The sequence below is a fragment of the Hibiscus syriacus genome, unplaced genomic scaffold, assembly GCF_006381635.1.
Source record: "Hibiscus syriacus cultivar Baekdansim isolate YM2019G1 unplaced genomic scaffold, ASM638163v2 tig00110377_pilon, whole genome shotgun sequence".
Classification (NCBI taxonomy): domain Eukaryota; kingdom Viridiplantae; phylum Streptophyta; class Magnoliopsida; order Malvales; family Malvaceae; genus Hibiscus; species Hibiscus syriacus.
This window is the reverse complement of record NW_024062711.1, coordinates 2,670,425-2,687,877: the sequence shown is the minus strand read 5'-3', so window position 1 is coordinate 2,687,877 and position 17,453 is coordinate 2,670,425. Positions and strand designations below refer to the sequence as shown.

Sequence of the window (17,453 nt, the reverse complement as noted above, 5' to 3'; positions counted from 1 at the left end):
GTTTATTGTTGTGAAACGGGAAATGTCGATTTTACATTGAACAATGCAAGTCATGTTTCTATAAATGTCAATATATTTTATTATATGCAAATATCGATTTTAAATTTATATTCAATTCGAGTTTTTTTTAATAAATGAGAAGATAACATTCTTTAAAGATAAGAAATAGACGAGTTAGTTTTCCCGACGGAGGATTGCTAATCTCGATATTTTTTTTTCAAGTTAAAGAATTTTCTCTAATAAATAATTCGAATCAATTATATAAACGGATCATATTTTTAATTTATATTTGATTCTTAATTTCTCCCATTTACGAAAAAGTGTAAGCGATTCAGTACCAATTTTTGGGTGTTGTGGGGGTGCTTACCCTTCTCCACACGTAAACGACTCCCGAATCCTTTTAAATCGAATCTTTGGTAAACACAGACCATATTTGTCTTAAAAATGATTTTTCTTAAAATTATTTTTAAAATACGTTTTTAGGTATTCGACCAACCTAACTCAAAGGTCGATGGCGACTCTTATATTATTTAATTCAAATCAATCCAAAATTACCATTTTTTTCAAAATAAAAAGTCATAATTATTTAAAAAATAATAATTTAATTATTTTAAAAAAATGGTTATGACATATTCTACTAACGTAATTCGGTCGCGGTAGGCAATGGTATCTGTAGATTTGTAAGGGATATTTTTTTATAGGAAAGCCTTTGAGAAAGCCTTAAATTGAACCCTCATTTTGCTCATACCAAAGGATAAAGGGCCGAAGATGATCACCCAATTTATATCAATCAGTTCCACTCCGTACTGTACAAAATCATAACAAAAATCATAGTCAACCGTCTAAACCCATACATGACGCGTTGGGTGTCCCAGAACCAAACAAGTTTCGTCCCTAAAAGATCGATCACAGAAAACATCATTATCGCACAAGAAATTATGCATTACAAGCGATTGAAAAAAGGGAACACAGGATTCATGGCTATCAAGATAGATTTGGAGAAGGCCTACGACTGCCTTAAATAGTCATTCATATAGGATACTCTCCAAGATATTGGATTACCAGCAAACCTGTGACAACAAATCATGTGTTGCGTATCATCAGTATCGACGCAAATCTTGTGGAACGGGACAACATCCGAAGCTTTTAAACCAACTAGAGGTATTGGCAAGGGGATCCACTATCCTTTTTACCTTTTCGTACTATGCATAGAGAGGCTTGCGCAAGCCATTCAAATTAGTACGGAGACTCGAGGGTGGAAAACTATTCGTCTAGACTATAATGGACCAGAAATTTCACATCTACTATTTGTCATTGACATGGTTATTTTTTCTGAAGTAACAATAGATCAGAAAACCATTTTTAAGGACATCCTAGACAACTTTTGGCACGCTTCTGGACAAAATCTGAGCATTGCAAAAACTAACATATTGTATGCAAAGAACATTGATGAACAATGCATGAAAGAAATAAGCGGATTGTGTGGATATATCGAAGTTTGAGATTTAGAACGATACCTCGGAGTACCCAAACTCCACAGATGTGTCACAAAAGCAACCTACCAGCATATCGTCTGAAGAGTCCGCGATAGACTAGCATGATAGGCAGCAAAGAGTCCGTCACTAGCAAGCCAGATTACATTGGCCAAAGTAGTTCTGGCATCAATACCATTCTTCTCAATGCAATAAACCCTGTTACCCTGATGCGAACCGCAGAATTAAGTCTGGTTAAATGGGACACAATATGTACCCCAATTGCAGGAGACAACCTCGGATTTTTTAAAATGATGCGTTTCTAATGAAGGTTGCTTTCAACCTAGTAAACCGTTCAGACCAATTATGGGCACAAGTCATAATAACCAAGTACAAATGGAATGGCGTTGTCCCCATAAGAAATATTCAGGCAAAACACCTCACGACTATGGAAAGGCATTCGCCTAGTTTAGGGGGCGTGTGCGACAGCCTTGTATGGATGGTCGACAATGGTAGCTCCATCGATTTTTGGAAAGAACCTTAGTTAGGGGACGTCGGACCATTGAAGCACCAAGTACTGGACCAAGAGAAGGTGGCGACCTTACCCAAAGTAACAGTAGAAGACATGGTTAATGAGCAAGGCGATTGAAAGTGGCCATTAATCAACGATCTGTTGCCCCAACATATTATACACAGGCTAATGGCAACGATGACCCCAAGGAAGGTACAAGAGATAGATAGATCGGGATGAAAACAGAATCCAAGTCACATGTTTATCGTATGACCAACATATGAATTTCGAATGGGACAAAATTCAAAATTGACAGAAAAAATCTAGAGTAATTTCCTATTTTCGGTGGTATACAAAGAGTGAAGATCTTCATGTGGCTGGTAGCATACAAAAAAAAATACTTACGAACAACAAGAGAACACGATATCACTTGGATACATATGGCAAATATGGAATTTACCGTTTCAATGAGGAAACAATAGAGTATCTGTTACGAGACTGCCCAGTAGGGGCGGCAACGGGGCGGGACGGTTTTGCATTACTCAATCCATCTCCAACACTTGCGGATACGGTTTTGGGAAATCTTCATTATATATTTTAGGGATTATTTTTGTCCACATACCCATCCTTTACGAATCACTGCTGGTTTCCGTTAATCATCATCCAAAAAATAAACAAACCAGGGAAGCTTATCCCCGCAGTTATTCACATGTTATGGTTCGGTTATCCCCGCGGTTCAGATATAACAATCTCCATTTCCATTCCCGTGAGTGAATATTTCAGTTATTCTCCATCCCGTCGGTTCATATCCCCACGGTTCTTGGTTTTTCCCCACCCGATTGCCACCCCTAGTGCCCAGCAGCAATGGAAGTATGGAAGTCGCTTGTCAAACCAGGGAAGCGTAATGAATTCCTGGGAATGAACATCAAAGAATGATTACTGGCTAATCTGAATCCTGGAGAACACGAACTATTTTGCAATGGAGGCCAGAGATTAGGACATTTTATTCAGCTCGTTACTGTGGGTAATCTAGAAATATAAAAATCGAAGTGTTTGATCCGGATAATATGGAACGATCAACAATCTACGAGCGAGGAAAAATGTTACAAGCTGATTGTAATCGGTTTAAAGAATCGAGAACAAGGAGCAAGTCTGGTGGAAAACAGCATCTGGTGCAATGGGAGGCTCTACCAACAGAATGGGTAAATCTCAACATAGACGGAGTGAAGGAATCAACGAACGGCTATGCTTCCTGCCGAGGAGTAATTAGGAATAGCAACGGAGAATGGGTACTAGGATATTCAAGAGCCATAAGTATCTGTACAGTAGTTGAAGCCAAGCTATAAGGAATACTAGAAGGTTTATAACATGCATGGAACATAGGTGCGAGGAAAGTAATACTCGAAATAGACAGTAAGGAGGTGTATCGCTTGCTGACTCGAAAGGTTCAAGGAGGAACATCGAGGAGCATTCTACAATACATACAAGAGCTAATGAGGAGGACATGGACAATTTTATTATCACTTGTACAACGCGGAGCTAACATGTTAACCGATAAGATGGCAAAGCTTGTGGAAAAAAGATGACTTCATTGGAAGAACCCTACTTGTGCCTCTAAAAACCATTTAGTCGACGATGTTGGGAGACAGCTTAGGAATAGGAAACTAATGACCTTTTAGCTTAGGTATAGCCCATTGTTTATAAAAAAGAATACATATATTTTTTTTATAGTAATTGAATAAAAATAATGATTTACACGTTTAATTAAATAAAAAATATAATACCATTAAATCAAAAGTTTGGATACAACATAAAAGCTGATGCGTGTGCTGAAATTCACAACGTTAGCGGGTAGGTTTAGCACTGAAAAAGGTTGCCTACATCGAGTAAATTAATATTATATAAAATCAACGTGGGGTTGTCTATAAGACTTAAATGATTTTTTTTGAATAATGTGAGATAATTATAATGTAATATATGTTTAAATTTTTTAATCTATTAACAACGTAGACATATCCTGTAAATCTAATTGTTCGAACTTAAGATTTAAAGAAATAAAAATTTTATTTAATCATTGAGACAACTTGATGAATTTAACTAAAATATTTAGTGAAGAGTGCTATCCTAATGTAATTGATCTTTATCATTACCTTTTTCCCCCCTAATGTTTTATCCTAATTAATGAGTAATAATAACAAGTGAAAAGAATAAAATGGAAGTGATCATTTTAATAATTTACCTTAAAATAATTTATTGACAAGGCGTTTTAAAAGTGCAAAATGTATCTTAATTCTATAATCCAAAATTGAATAAAGTTGAAGGGAATTGAAACGTAATGGAGGTGATGGATAATGAAGCAGTGAACAAATAAAACGCTGCCCACAATGATTATAAGCAGACGCCAGACAACATAGGAATAGGTAAAGATGGAATCTGCCCACAAAGCTCGCGTGGCCTAACGTCTTGGTCAATGCCAATTCATTCTTACCATCACGTTCCTGGAACCTGGCCCAACCAACACCCGCTATTACCCCAACCCATGTCGCCTCCCCAATGACCATTATCAGTCGCCCCACCTCCGCCCTTAGATTCGTTTCCTCCATCAACACCCATCGATTTCAAGATCCCGTTCGATTAAAACCCATGGCCACCAAGTTGGAAGACACGCCGATAAAGGGTACCGGCGACGAGAACAATAGAGGAGATACAGTGGAAGCTGAGACAATTCCGGCGCCTCCGGAGAAGCCCGAGCCTGGAGATTGTTGCGGGAGCGGGTGCGTACGGTGCGTTTGGGATGTGTATTACGAGGAGCTTGAGGCTTATAATAATCTTTATTCCAAGGAGTCCACACCCAATTCATCTTAAATTGTAGTGTTTTTTTTTTCCTTTTTCATTTCTGTTGTGGTGACTGTTGTTTGGGGTTATTTTGTGGTTCTATTTGATGAAATAGAAATGAATTGCTTCTTCTGTTGAATCGCATAACAGAACCAGAATTGATTATAGAAACTGTCTCTATGGGCCAGATGAGAAATACGAATCACAATGATAATTATCTCTTGATAAAAATGAGAAAACAACTCTTAAGAAATAACTCTCAAGAAACTATCTAAATTCTCTTTAGTATTAGAAGAAATCTAGAATGTTTTAGGATGATTTTGAAACTAAATGAGGTATGATATTTATAGTTGAAGCCTTAAGAACTAATTTTGTAAATACCCTAAATTGCAATGACTAAATTTGTCATTTACTCATTCCATAAATTCAAAATTTAGTCATTGTAATTTAAGGTATTTGCAAGATTAATCCTTAAGGCTTCAACTATAAATATCTTACCTCATTTAGCTTCAAAACCATCTCAAAACATTCTAGCTTTATTCCAATACTGGAGAGAATTTAGAGAGTTTCTTAAGAGTTGTTTTCTCCTTTTTATCAAGAGAGAATTATCATTGTTTTCTCCTTGGTCGATTCAGAGAAATTGTAATTCCTATTTTCTCATAGTGAAATTCTTCTATCGTTGCCCGTGGTTTTTACCCTATATTATTTAGGGGTTTTTCACGTAAATTTTGTATCTTTTTTATCTTCATTTTTATTTTCTCAAATTATCAGTTACGCTTTTGCTCTATCTGATAACCATCTTCAGCAACATAATCCACCAAAATGAGTGAGAGTTTGATATAAACAACATAGATAAATATTATTCCTCTGTCTTCTCAACATGAGAATCCAAGAAAAAGTGAGTTTTTCAGAGCCAGGGATCATGGGGTTCCCAAAAACTCAGGTAAAGTTTCACCAACACATTGGGAAAGGGATATATCATATATCTATGATTTGTTTTTCAAGTTTCATTTGTGGTGAGGTCTTTTCAGGGAAAGAAACACAACCCAGTATTCAGTTTTATCAGCACTGAGAATATACTAGTTTTACCGCCAGTTGCAGGAAATATGAAAGATTTAAAACTGTCTTCAATGGAAACTGGTGATAATAATATGTAGTCGATACTTCCCCTTTTAACCAAGGAAATCCACGTGTCCCCTTCAACCCTAAAGGCAAACGTAATTCAGTCAATTAATGTTTAAAAGTTAAAACTATTTTAATATTGTAGCCACCATGTTCCCTTAGATATATGCAATCCATTAAATTCAGTCCCTACATGCAAAGAGAATAAAAAAATAAAAAGAGATGTTGCCGCGCTTGTTCCCAACTATCCAGACAGATTAAAATCACCAAATTCCTGCTTCTTAATTTACATGTAAGCAAGTAGGTTGAGCATTCATGCATGCCAATACAAAATGCAAACATTCACAGAACAAAAAAGCACATCGAAGCATTTACACAGATAGCCTGCAGAAAAATATATTGGTGCAGTTTAGCATTGGAATGATTCCTGCTATACTGGACATATCCAAAATCAAGTTATTTGAGGGAGGAAAACACAGGCCACGAAACAGCATAATGAAATATCTCGTCAATATTAAATGTTCTTATAAGAACATATATCAGATGAATTTGCGCGTACACCTGAAACTACCCTAGGACAACTCTCTCATCAAATACTAAATATGGGAAGACCAAAACCTGAGTTTCTTTACATCTTTATTTCATGAAAAGACGGAAAAAATATACATATTAGAAAGGCACAAACAGATTTATTTAACAAGAGGCACTTAATGTATCTGTAAGATGAATATAAAACAAAAATGGCCTAATCCTTTGCTTTCCATTCAATTTTACGACAGCTTCAAAATATGGTCAAGTTCACTCATATTTGATTCATATAGCATTCTTGATGAGTTGTTAAACGCCCTAGTCATTGTTCTAAGACCCTAATATGAATCCAGTGGCAGTTTTGTTGATCAGTCTCATAGTTCCGCCCTTTTACTTTTAGGTGGAAAGCATATATATATATGGTCAGTTTTGAAATTTTTCTATTTTTACAAGATTGTGTGATTAAGAGGTTTCCACTTCTGACGCGATAATTGGTGCCATGAGGAAGCAATATCCATTAAAAAAAAGGAAAAAAGAAAACGAAGAGCAACAGCTTCTGCTATATACTTTATACAATCAATAGCAATCAACTTAAATCACTCAACTGGAACTCTCCATTTTCATAAAATACCAATGTCTAACAACATAATCAAATCCGGACACAGATTTGAATAACATAGGTTAAACTATCAGTAAAGGGATGGCTACTTCTGGTTAATGGTTTTAGTACAAAATTAGTTGGACTGAAGATGAAACAAAGAAGAGAGTGAGTACATAGCAGCTGGCATTATGTGTTAGCATTAATTGAAACATGATATAAAAACCTGTACTAGAAAAAGCGTGTAAGAACAAAAAAAACCCTTCCCAAATCCCAAAAACAAATACTGGTATTATGAACCCGTTCAACCAATGCATATAGATATAATCACATGGGAAGTGAGAAGGAGCATAGAAAACCGAAGTAAAAGTTTTATTTAGAGTAATGAAAAGCTTCAACAATCCTTTACATGGCGAAGAACAAGATGTATGTAATAACATATCAACAGGTAGGTTTGGAGGACGGCAATAAATATTTCCAATTTTATCAACAAAAACAGGCCACATTCACGCTCATGCATGTTGAATATAAAGAAGAGCATGGCCTGTGACGATGATAATGACGATCACATGAAATTAGATGGGGAAAAAAGAGATTGGGAATTTTATGTTTTCACCTTTGGAGTTTGAATGCCATGCTCATTGCTCTCAGTCATTCATGCATGGCTGATGTCTGGACCGTCCATGCCTTGAGAACTAAAAGGGTATTCCAACCGAAGAAGAAGCCATTCCCTTTGAAAACCGGCAAACATTCGGGTAAACAGGGAAAAAGGCAGCTTCCCCTCTTCAAAACCAACCACAAAGTGCTATGCGAATCCGTAAATTTAACCAAAAATAATAAACACTCGTTCGCCACGCTACAATGTCGTGCACATTTCGTACACAAAACAGCTTTGAGATTTTCATCCAAGTGGGAGAATATAGTGTAGAAGAAGGAAGAAGAAAGAAGAAGAATTTATATTGATGATTTGAGCCAAAAGTGTTCGAATTTGTACTACAAAAAAGAGAACAAACATCTCCCGCATTTCCTTCTTTCTTTGCTTCCTTTAAAACCCTTTTAACAACTCCCTAAGCTCAAATGGTGGATGCCAAATTTTGTAGTACTTAAAATCAATGTCATGAAAAGTGACAATATTAAAGAAGAAGAAGAGACGTGGAAGAAAAAAAAGGACTGTGGGGTGTGCTTTTTCCCCCTTTTTTTCAAGATCTTGGATTTGAGAAAAACTGCGTAGCAGCCATGAAAGAGTTGAGTGGAGTTGCATATAGAGATGAAGGGTCTAAAAGAGGGGTCGTTACTGAAGGAGAAGCACCACTACCGGCGGAAGCTACAACGTTAGTCGTGTTGGTGTGCGTTGCCGTGATGAGATTCAGTGGTTGAACCACCCTAGCACCTGAAAAACTCTCACCAGCTGCTGTTGCTGCTGCTGATGGTGTAACCATGTCGTAGCCACTTTCAGGGCCTTGATTGTAGAGAATTCCCTTGCAAACATGACCTCCAATGTTCACAGCCGTCTGATAAGCATACTGATCATCGGCATCTTCAATGCTACTCACTCTCACGTACCGAAAAACAGTTTCTGAGTTCACTTCTGCTGGAAAATTTCCCAGTTCTTGTTGGAAATAAAACACTCACACAAACAACTTTTATTGAAACTCAAACAAATATTACAAGAGCACTTTCACTCAAAAACAAGAACTACAACTTACTCTTATAGGACTTTGCTTCTTCACTCACTTAGAAGCTCTTAATTTTTCTTGATGCTTAAAATTAAAATGGGAAGGGGTATTTATACTACTCAAGAACAATCTTACACCACACAAATAAACTAATTTAAACCATTACAAATTCAACAAATATCTAACTCTCACCTAACTAAATTGATGTAAGCAATGACATCATTACTTAAATGATGTAAGCAATGACATCTTTAATTAAATGATGTAAGTAATGACATCAATTTAGTTTGGGTTTGGGTTTAGGCTCCCATAATGGATCAAGTTTATGATCCAACACCCCCCCCTTAAACTTGATATCGTGACCCCTAGTAGGTTCCTTAATCTTAAGAAGTCTTCGCTGGTCAGTGGCTTGGTAAAAATATCAGCAACTTGATCTTGTGACTTCACGTATTCAACTTCCACATCTTTTCTTGCAACACACTCCCTTATATAGTGGTAGCGAATATCAATGTGCTTGCTTCGATCATGGAATACTGGATTCTTCGCTAAGGCAATGGCTGACTTGTTGTCGACACAAACCTTGGTAGGCTCTTCTTGTATCAAACCTATCACCTTCAATAGATTTCTAAGCCAAATTGCATGACAAACGCATGAGGTAGCAGCAACATATTCCGCTTCACAAGTGGACAATGTGACAATCGGTTGTTTCTTTGACATCCATGTGAACGCAATATCTCCCATGAAAAATACGAATCCAGTAGTGCTCCTTTGATTATCTATGTCTCCACCCCAATCACTGTCGCTATATCCAACAAGCTTGTAATCGTTAGAAACTGAATAGAACAAGCCAAAGTCAATTGTACCTTTCAGATAGCGAAGAATTCTCTTTGTGGCTTTAAAATTGGTGGTTGTTGGAGATTCCATATAGCGACTAACCAATCCAACTGCGTGAAGAATATCGGGTCTCGTGCAAGTTAGATAGCGTAGACTTCCTACCAAACTTTTGAAGAATGTTGGATCTACACTTTTGCCTTCTTCATGTTTGGTCATCTTGATCTCGTATTCTGCCGGTGTACTTATTGGCTTACAGTTCTCCATCTTGAACTTCTTCAGTATCTCCTTTGCATATCTTTCCTGTGAAATGAAAATTCCATCATTTTGTTGCTTAACTTCAATGCCAAGGTAGTACGCCATAAGCCCCATGTCTGTCATTTCAAATTCTTTCATCATCACATCCTTGAATTGATTAAACATGCTTGGGTTGCTTCCAGTGAAGATCAAATCGTCCACATAGAGACACACGATCAAAATATCTTCATCTTTGTTCTTGGTATATAGAGCATGCTCGTAGGGACATTTGTTGAAGCCATTCTCTTGGAAGTACTTGTCGATTCGGCTATTCCATGCCCTTGGTGCTTGTTTTAGCCCGTAAAGAGCCTTCTTCAACTTCAACACCTTGTCTTCGTTCCCTTTGACTTCATTGCCTGATGGTTGCTGAATGTAAACTTCCTCTTCAAGAACTCCATTTAGGAAGAAGGACTTTACATCCATCTGTTGTATCTTCCACTTGTTTTGAGCTGCCAAAGAAATGATTAGTCTGATAGTCTCCAATCGAGCAATAGGAGCAAATACCTCATCATAGTCAATTCCAGCCTTTTGACTATAGCCTTTAGCAACTAGCCTCGCCTTGTGCCTTTCAATCTCTCCTTTGGCGTTTTGCTTTGTTTTGTACACCCATTTGACACCTATCGCCTTATGTCCCTTGAGAAGTGAGGTAAGTTCACATGTGTCATTCTTCTCGATGGCCTTGATTTCTTCATCCATCGCATCTCTCTATTTCTTTTCTTGTACCGCTTCTTGAAAGCTCACTGGTTCACAATCGGTAAACAGAAAAAATAATGTAAGATTATCTTGTCGTTCAGTTACCTCATAGAGATCTCTAAGGCTTCTTGTGCGTTGCACAACTCTTTCACTTTGACTCCCACTTGACGATGACGAAGGTGATGAGTCTCCTTGAGTGGTTGATGTTGGTGAAGTGGGTGGAGTTGCAAGCTCTTATTGAGATTCATCTAGTTGTTCCCTCATTGTCTGATCATCTTCTTCAAACTGATGAAAGAAATTGAAGTCATCTGTATGAGAGTTAAAATCCCATTCTCCTTCTTCGTTGAAGACCACATCTTGACTAATCAAAAACTTCTTATTGTTTGGATTGTACAACTTGTAGCCCTTCGAATTAGCATCATAGCCGATGAAGATAAAACTCTCGCTTTTATCATCAAGCTTCGTTCTTCTCTCGTCTGGTACGTGAACATGGGCTATACTTCCAAAGGTTTTCAAATGGGAAATGCCAGGCTTTCTTCCACTCCATGTTTCTTGCGGTGTCTTTCCCCATACACTTCTTGTTGGAGATCGGTTTGTCAAGTAGACTGCACACGCTACTGCTTCTGCCCAAAATTCCTTAGGTAGTTTCTTGCTTTTGAGCATGCTTCGTGCCATGTCGAGGATTGTTCTGTTCTTTCTTTCTGCCACACCATTTTGCTGGGGGGATCTAAGAACTGTCATTGGTCGACGAATTCCATTTGCTTCACAGAACTCTTGAAACTCCCTAGAAGTAAATTCTCCACCTCGATCAGATCTCATGGCTTTGATCTTTCTACCGCTTTCTCTCTCCACTGCTGCTTTGAACTTCTTGAAGACTTCAAAAACTTCTGACTTCTGTTTTAAGAAATATACCCATGTTTTTCTTGAAAAATCATCAATGAAGAGAAGAAAATAGTTATTGTTACCGAGAGAGCTCAGCTTGATCGGTCCACACACATCGGTATGGATGAGCTCGAGTGGCTTCTTGGCTCTTGTCTCTGACTCCTTTGGAAAGCTTTTCCTGAATTTTTTCCCAGCTAGACACCCTTCACAAAGCTGGTCAGGATGGTTGATGCGAGGTAGTCCCTTCACCATCTCCTTCTTAGATAGCAACTCTAGACCTCCAAAATTGAGATGCCCAAATCGAATATGCCAAAGCCATGATGCATCTTTATAGCAAGCTTTCAGGCACTTTTCAACATCATTTTGTATGTTGATCAAGAACATTCTATTCTTTGACATCGGCACTTTAGCAATGAAGTTATTCTTATCATCTTTTATAGAAAGATTATAATTATTCATGTGAATATCATTACCTTTCTCTACCAGTTGCCCTAAACTTAAGATGTTACTTTTCATATTGGGCACATAGTAGACATTTGAAATATATTGATGCCTCTCATCTTTCAAACGGATAAAAATGTTACCTCTCCCTTTCACTGCTATTGTGGAATCATCTCCAAACGAAACATTTCCGCTTACTGACTCGTCTAGCTCCACGAACATGTCTTTCCTTCCACACATGTGATTGCTTGCACCACTGTCAAGATACCAGGAATTTGCTTGGCCACCATCAGTTTCCTTTCGTGCTAGAAGAAGAGTTTCTTTGCCATCTGTTTTTTCCTCCACGTAGTTAGTCTTCTCCTTAATTTTGTTGTTGGGAGCTCTACATTCTGAAGCATAATGCCCAAACTTTTGAAAATTATAACATCGAACTTGAGATTTGTCATACCTTGAGTTCGGATTGATTCTTCCACGGCCTCGTGTTGAGCTTTCTCCTTTCTCATAGATGTTGTTGGAATTATTGTTGTTGTAATTCCAGCCTCGTCCACGACCTAGACTTCCACCTCGTCCATGGCCTCTACCTCTGCCTTGGCCACGTTGGTTTCTATCATTGTGTTGGCTTTCATGCATATCTTTGAGTTGCAGCTTGAGGAGTTGCTCAATAAACTCATGCTTCTTCTTATGATTCTCTTCGTATGCTTGCAATGATCCTTGGAGTTGCTCGATCGTCATTTCTTCCAAGTCTTTAGTTTCTTCAATCGTCACGACGATGTGCTCAAATTTGGGATCAAACAAACGGAGTATCTTCTCTATTATCCTCACATCGTCTAACTTTTCACCATTTCTTTTTAATTGATTAGAAACAACTACTACTCTTGAGAAAAAAATCTGAAATAAACTCAGATGCTTTCATGTTTAAGGATTTGAATTCACCTCTTAATGTTTGGAGACGAACCTTCTTCACTTGCTCGGATCCTTTGTAAAAGGTTTGCAGCTTCTCCCACGCTTCCTTGCTAGAGCTTGCACTTGAAATCTTTTCAAAACCATCATCATCTAATGCTTGATAGATGAGGTAGAGAGCCTTCTTGTCTCTCTTTCTTGAATCCTTCAAAGTTGTCTTTTGATCTGGTATAAGAGTAGCAAAAGAATCATCATCCGCAGGCTCATTATAGCCTTTCTCTATGATATCCCACACATCTTGTGATCCAATAAGTGCCTTCATTTTGATACTCCAATTGTCGTAGTTGTTGTTGTTGACTGTCGGAACTTGGAATGGTGCCATACCATTTGCCATATCTCTCAATATAATGAGATTTTGTAAAATCCGGTTGCACGGATGAATCCGGAACGCTGAAAAAAACTTTGGAGGGACTTGGACAACTCGGTCAAGGGCTCCAACTCGGCTGACTCGGTGAGTCAACTCGATTTTCTGGTAGCAGTCTTCCGGCGGTACATGGCGGTGCGTCAGAACTCAGATTGAGAAAATTCTGACAGCGTCGGATTCCTCTCGTCGAGACCTTCGATCTTTCCAACTCGCTCTGATGCCACTTTGTTGGAAATAAAACACTCACACAAACAACTTTTATTGAAACTCAAACAAATATTACAAGAGCACTCTCACTCAAAAACAAGAACTACAACTTACTCTTATAGGACTTTGCTTCTTAACTAACTTAGAAGCTCTTAATTTTTCTTGATGCTTAAAACTAAAATGGGAAGGGGTATTTATACTACTCAAGAACAATCCCACACAACACAAATAAACTAATTTAAACCATTACAAATTCAACAAATATCTAACTCTCACCTAACTAAATTGATGTAAGCAATGACATCATTACTTAAATGATGTAAGTAATGACATCTTTAATTAAATGATGTAAGTAATGACATCAATTTAGTTTGGGTTTGGGTTTAGTCTCCCATAATGGATCAAGTTTATGATCCAATAGTTCTAACCCTAAAAAGAGAAAAAACAAAATCAACCCTTCAGCAGATGTTATATACTTTAGAACATAAAAAATTTGAGTTTTCCATTTTTGTATGGTTACCATGATTTTATGTGGGAAACAAAGGGGTTGTATACACAATTATCAAGAAGGAAGAAGAAAGAGGGCAAATATATCATCGAAAAGAGGAGGGAAAATAGTTTCTTCACTCTCAAAATATCGTCAGGTTTACTAAGAAATAGTGTTTGTAAAAGGAAAAGGTGAAAAAAAGCCTCGAAATCTTCCTAATGAGTCAATCAAAGGGAGAAAAAGGGGGAAAAAACCTGCACCTGACGCATAAGCGGGTAAACGAGTATAGGCAAGCGAAGAAGAGGACCGATTCTCTCGATCTCTTTTGGGATTCTCTGTCCGAAACTGAAGTTGTTGTTGCTGCTGCTGCAAAGCAGCAAGTTGCTGTTGCCTTTCACGGCGCTTAGAAGCAGAAACCCAAGTACTTTTCACATGAGTCTGGCAATCCAAACCTCAGCTTTTACAACAAGTTCGGCACCGCATGTGAGGGCAATCCTTTTTAGCTTGATTGCCACAATCCTGGCAACTTATACCTCCTTCTCCACCACTACTACCATCACCGTCGCCACTTGCCGTCATCATGAAACCGGATCTCGATGAAGAAACATCAGAAAAGTTAATCGAAGTCCTACTAGGACCAACCCCTAACCCAACTGCCGACACATAAAGATCTTGATGCTGTTGTTGTTGCCATAGCTCAAAACCCTTGTAAGAAACATCTTCATTTCTGTACCAAAAGCAGGTCTTGGGTTGTATTTTGTTGGGCGTATCGTCTTGGGCGTTGTTTACTCCTAGTGAAAAGAAGCCCGCCATTTTTGGTCCTCTAAACCTCTTCCGGAACTCAACAGTGACAGACAATCCATATCATAAAATCTCCCAAGAAGCTTGTAATTTTCCCAATTTCTCCTCCTATGGTGTTTACATGTATGATTCTTGGTGGCGTGTTTGTTTACATAAAATCTCTCTCGTCTCTTTAACAACTTCGTTGGTTTTTGGATTTGGGTGCAGCAAGAGCAGGAGCAGGCTGACCCCCCCTCGTGCTATCTTCTGCCCCTTTCGCTTTAAATTCAATTGTTTTTTCTTGGTGTTGCAAAGGGTGGGTGCATTTCATAAACCAAACAACAACCCGAGAATTTACGGCTCTTTTCTGCCAACGCCTTCTCTTTCTTCTGCTATGACCCCCAGTTTAACTCCTTCCCCTTTTCTCTGATCTCTCTCTCTCTCTCTCTGATGAACGAACAAAACCCCAGATACAGAAAGGGCAATAGTAAAGGGGCAATTTTTCCGATATATCATCGGTGACCGGTAATATTATCGATTTAACACCGGTCAGATTATATTTCTCGAACTAACACCCTTAGCAGTAAAGCGCCCTCTGCACACCGCTATATAATGATTTGGAACCACGTATACCCCTAACTACCGACCCCTCCTCCCTATAAATATCCCCATTCTCAATCAATTTTATCACACCAAATTCTCTCAAATACTCTCTTTTTAAGGTATATTTAATAATATTTTTACTATTATATTTTTACTTTATTTAATATTTTACTAATATAATTCTTTTGCAGATATATAATGGAAGGCAGTCTACTTCCCTCGGATGGAAATCATATATCTCTATACTTTGCTGATACGGTAACATTTTAACGTTTTAATTTAATTTAAATTATTAGTAATATTTAGTTATTTATTTAATGCATGATTATTATATTAATAATTAAATATCTCGACACTTTGTTGATACGGTAACATTTTAACGTTTTAATTTAATTTAAATTATTATTAATAATTAGTTGATTTATTTAATGCATGATTATTAGATTAAGAATTAATTTTTGTAATTATTTATTTTTAGGAGAAGGACCGTGTATTAGATCATTTTATTAAGAATCTTAAGTTAGTGATACCCAGCCGTGTCTTGCCGTATTTAGTAGAGGCTGGATTCAGTTACATAGGTAGATATCAGGGTCACTGTAAGATAGAGTCAGACCTGATTTCTGCCTTAGTAGAGCGGTGGAGGCCGGAGACCCACACATTCCATCTTCCGTGCGGAGAGTGCACGATCACGCTTGAGGATGTTTCTATGCACCTGGGGCTTCCGGTGGATGGAGATGTGATATCAGGGATAGCTTCCGGTTCTTGGACTGCTTTGTGTCGGGATAGTCTAGGACGTGTCCCGGAAAATTTTATCAGAGGTAGGATACCGTTAAATTGGTTAGATGCCAATTTTTGGGAGTTGAGCGCAGACGCCTCTGAGGATGAGGTTAAGATGTATGCACGGGCATGCATACTGCAGCTGATAGGAGGGTTGCTGATGCCGGACAAATCGCGTAACCTAGTTCACTGCATGTGGTTGTGACATCTTAGCGACTTTCGTCTCGCCGGATCATTCAGTTGGGGCTCGGCAGTTTTGGCTTTGTTGTACAGGGAGATGTGTGGAGCCACTGACTACAAGCGTAATGCTATCGGTGGATGTCTCCTGCTGCTGCAGTCTTGGGCATGGTATCGATTGCCCTTTTTATGTCCAGTTGTGAAGAACCCATTCGTATTTCCACTACTTCTGAGGTAATTATAAAACTGATTTTGTATATTAATAATTTTATACAGCGTATAACAAATTTTTTTCCTTGAATAGGTGGTCTACTGATAGGAAAAATCATCAGGAGCTACCTGATGATTTAGAAAAGATAAGGGTACTAATCGATCAGAAGACTGGCACACAGGTATGAATTTTAATGTTTAAAAATCGATTTTAGATTATAGTTATATAATTAGATTATTATTTTGATAAAAATTATATATTATTTGTTTTAGTTTGAATGGGTGACATATTCTACTGATGATGTGAGGGCGGTGATCCCACCTGAGTTGAGGGGTCCATTAGATGTTTGGATGGTGATGGTCCCTCTGATCTGTTATGCGACCGTCAAGTGGCACTCCGCTGATCGCGTGCTCCGGCAGTTTGGTTGTTTTCAACCAATTTCGGAAGCACCTCGCAATATGGACGAGTTGCATAGCTTAGATAGACGCGTCAAGATAGATACAGATTGGCTGGTGAGGCATCATGGGTGGGTCATGTTGTGGGAGGATCGACATCGGCGTCTTCCACGTAGAGAGCCCATTTTTACTGACTTCCTGATGTATGCTGAGGATTATTATGAGTGGTTCAACAGTAACGGGAAACCGTTTCTACTTCCCGAGGATGCACGAGGGCAGACATTTCCACGACGTCGACAGAGACGTTCATCGACACAGCACCATCGTATTCCGACTCGTGGACGGAGAATAGGTGCTTCCGGTTCATCTTCAGCTGCACAAGCAGGACCTTCCCAGCAGCCACCGCAGCCATATATGATGCCGCAACCATATATGATGCAGTCATCGCCTTTCCATTACCAGATGCCGCCGCTGCCTTCACCCGGTTTTATAACCCCGCCACCGCCATCGTCACAGATGACCCCTCCTAGAGGCTATTATGGGTCTATGTTTGCAGACCTGACTTGGGGTTCATATGCTGGATATTTGGTGGGTTAAGGCTCATCA

The 17,453-nt window shown here is 38.4% G+C and overlaps 1 pseudogene; it reads right to left on the bottom strand.

Moving 5' to 3' along the window:
- Positions 1 to 7,635: 7,635 nt before the first annotated feature.
- On the bottom strand, positions 7,636 to 15,043 carry LOC120121629 (annotated as a pseudogene).
- Positions 15,044 to 17,453: the final 2,410 nt, after the last annotated feature.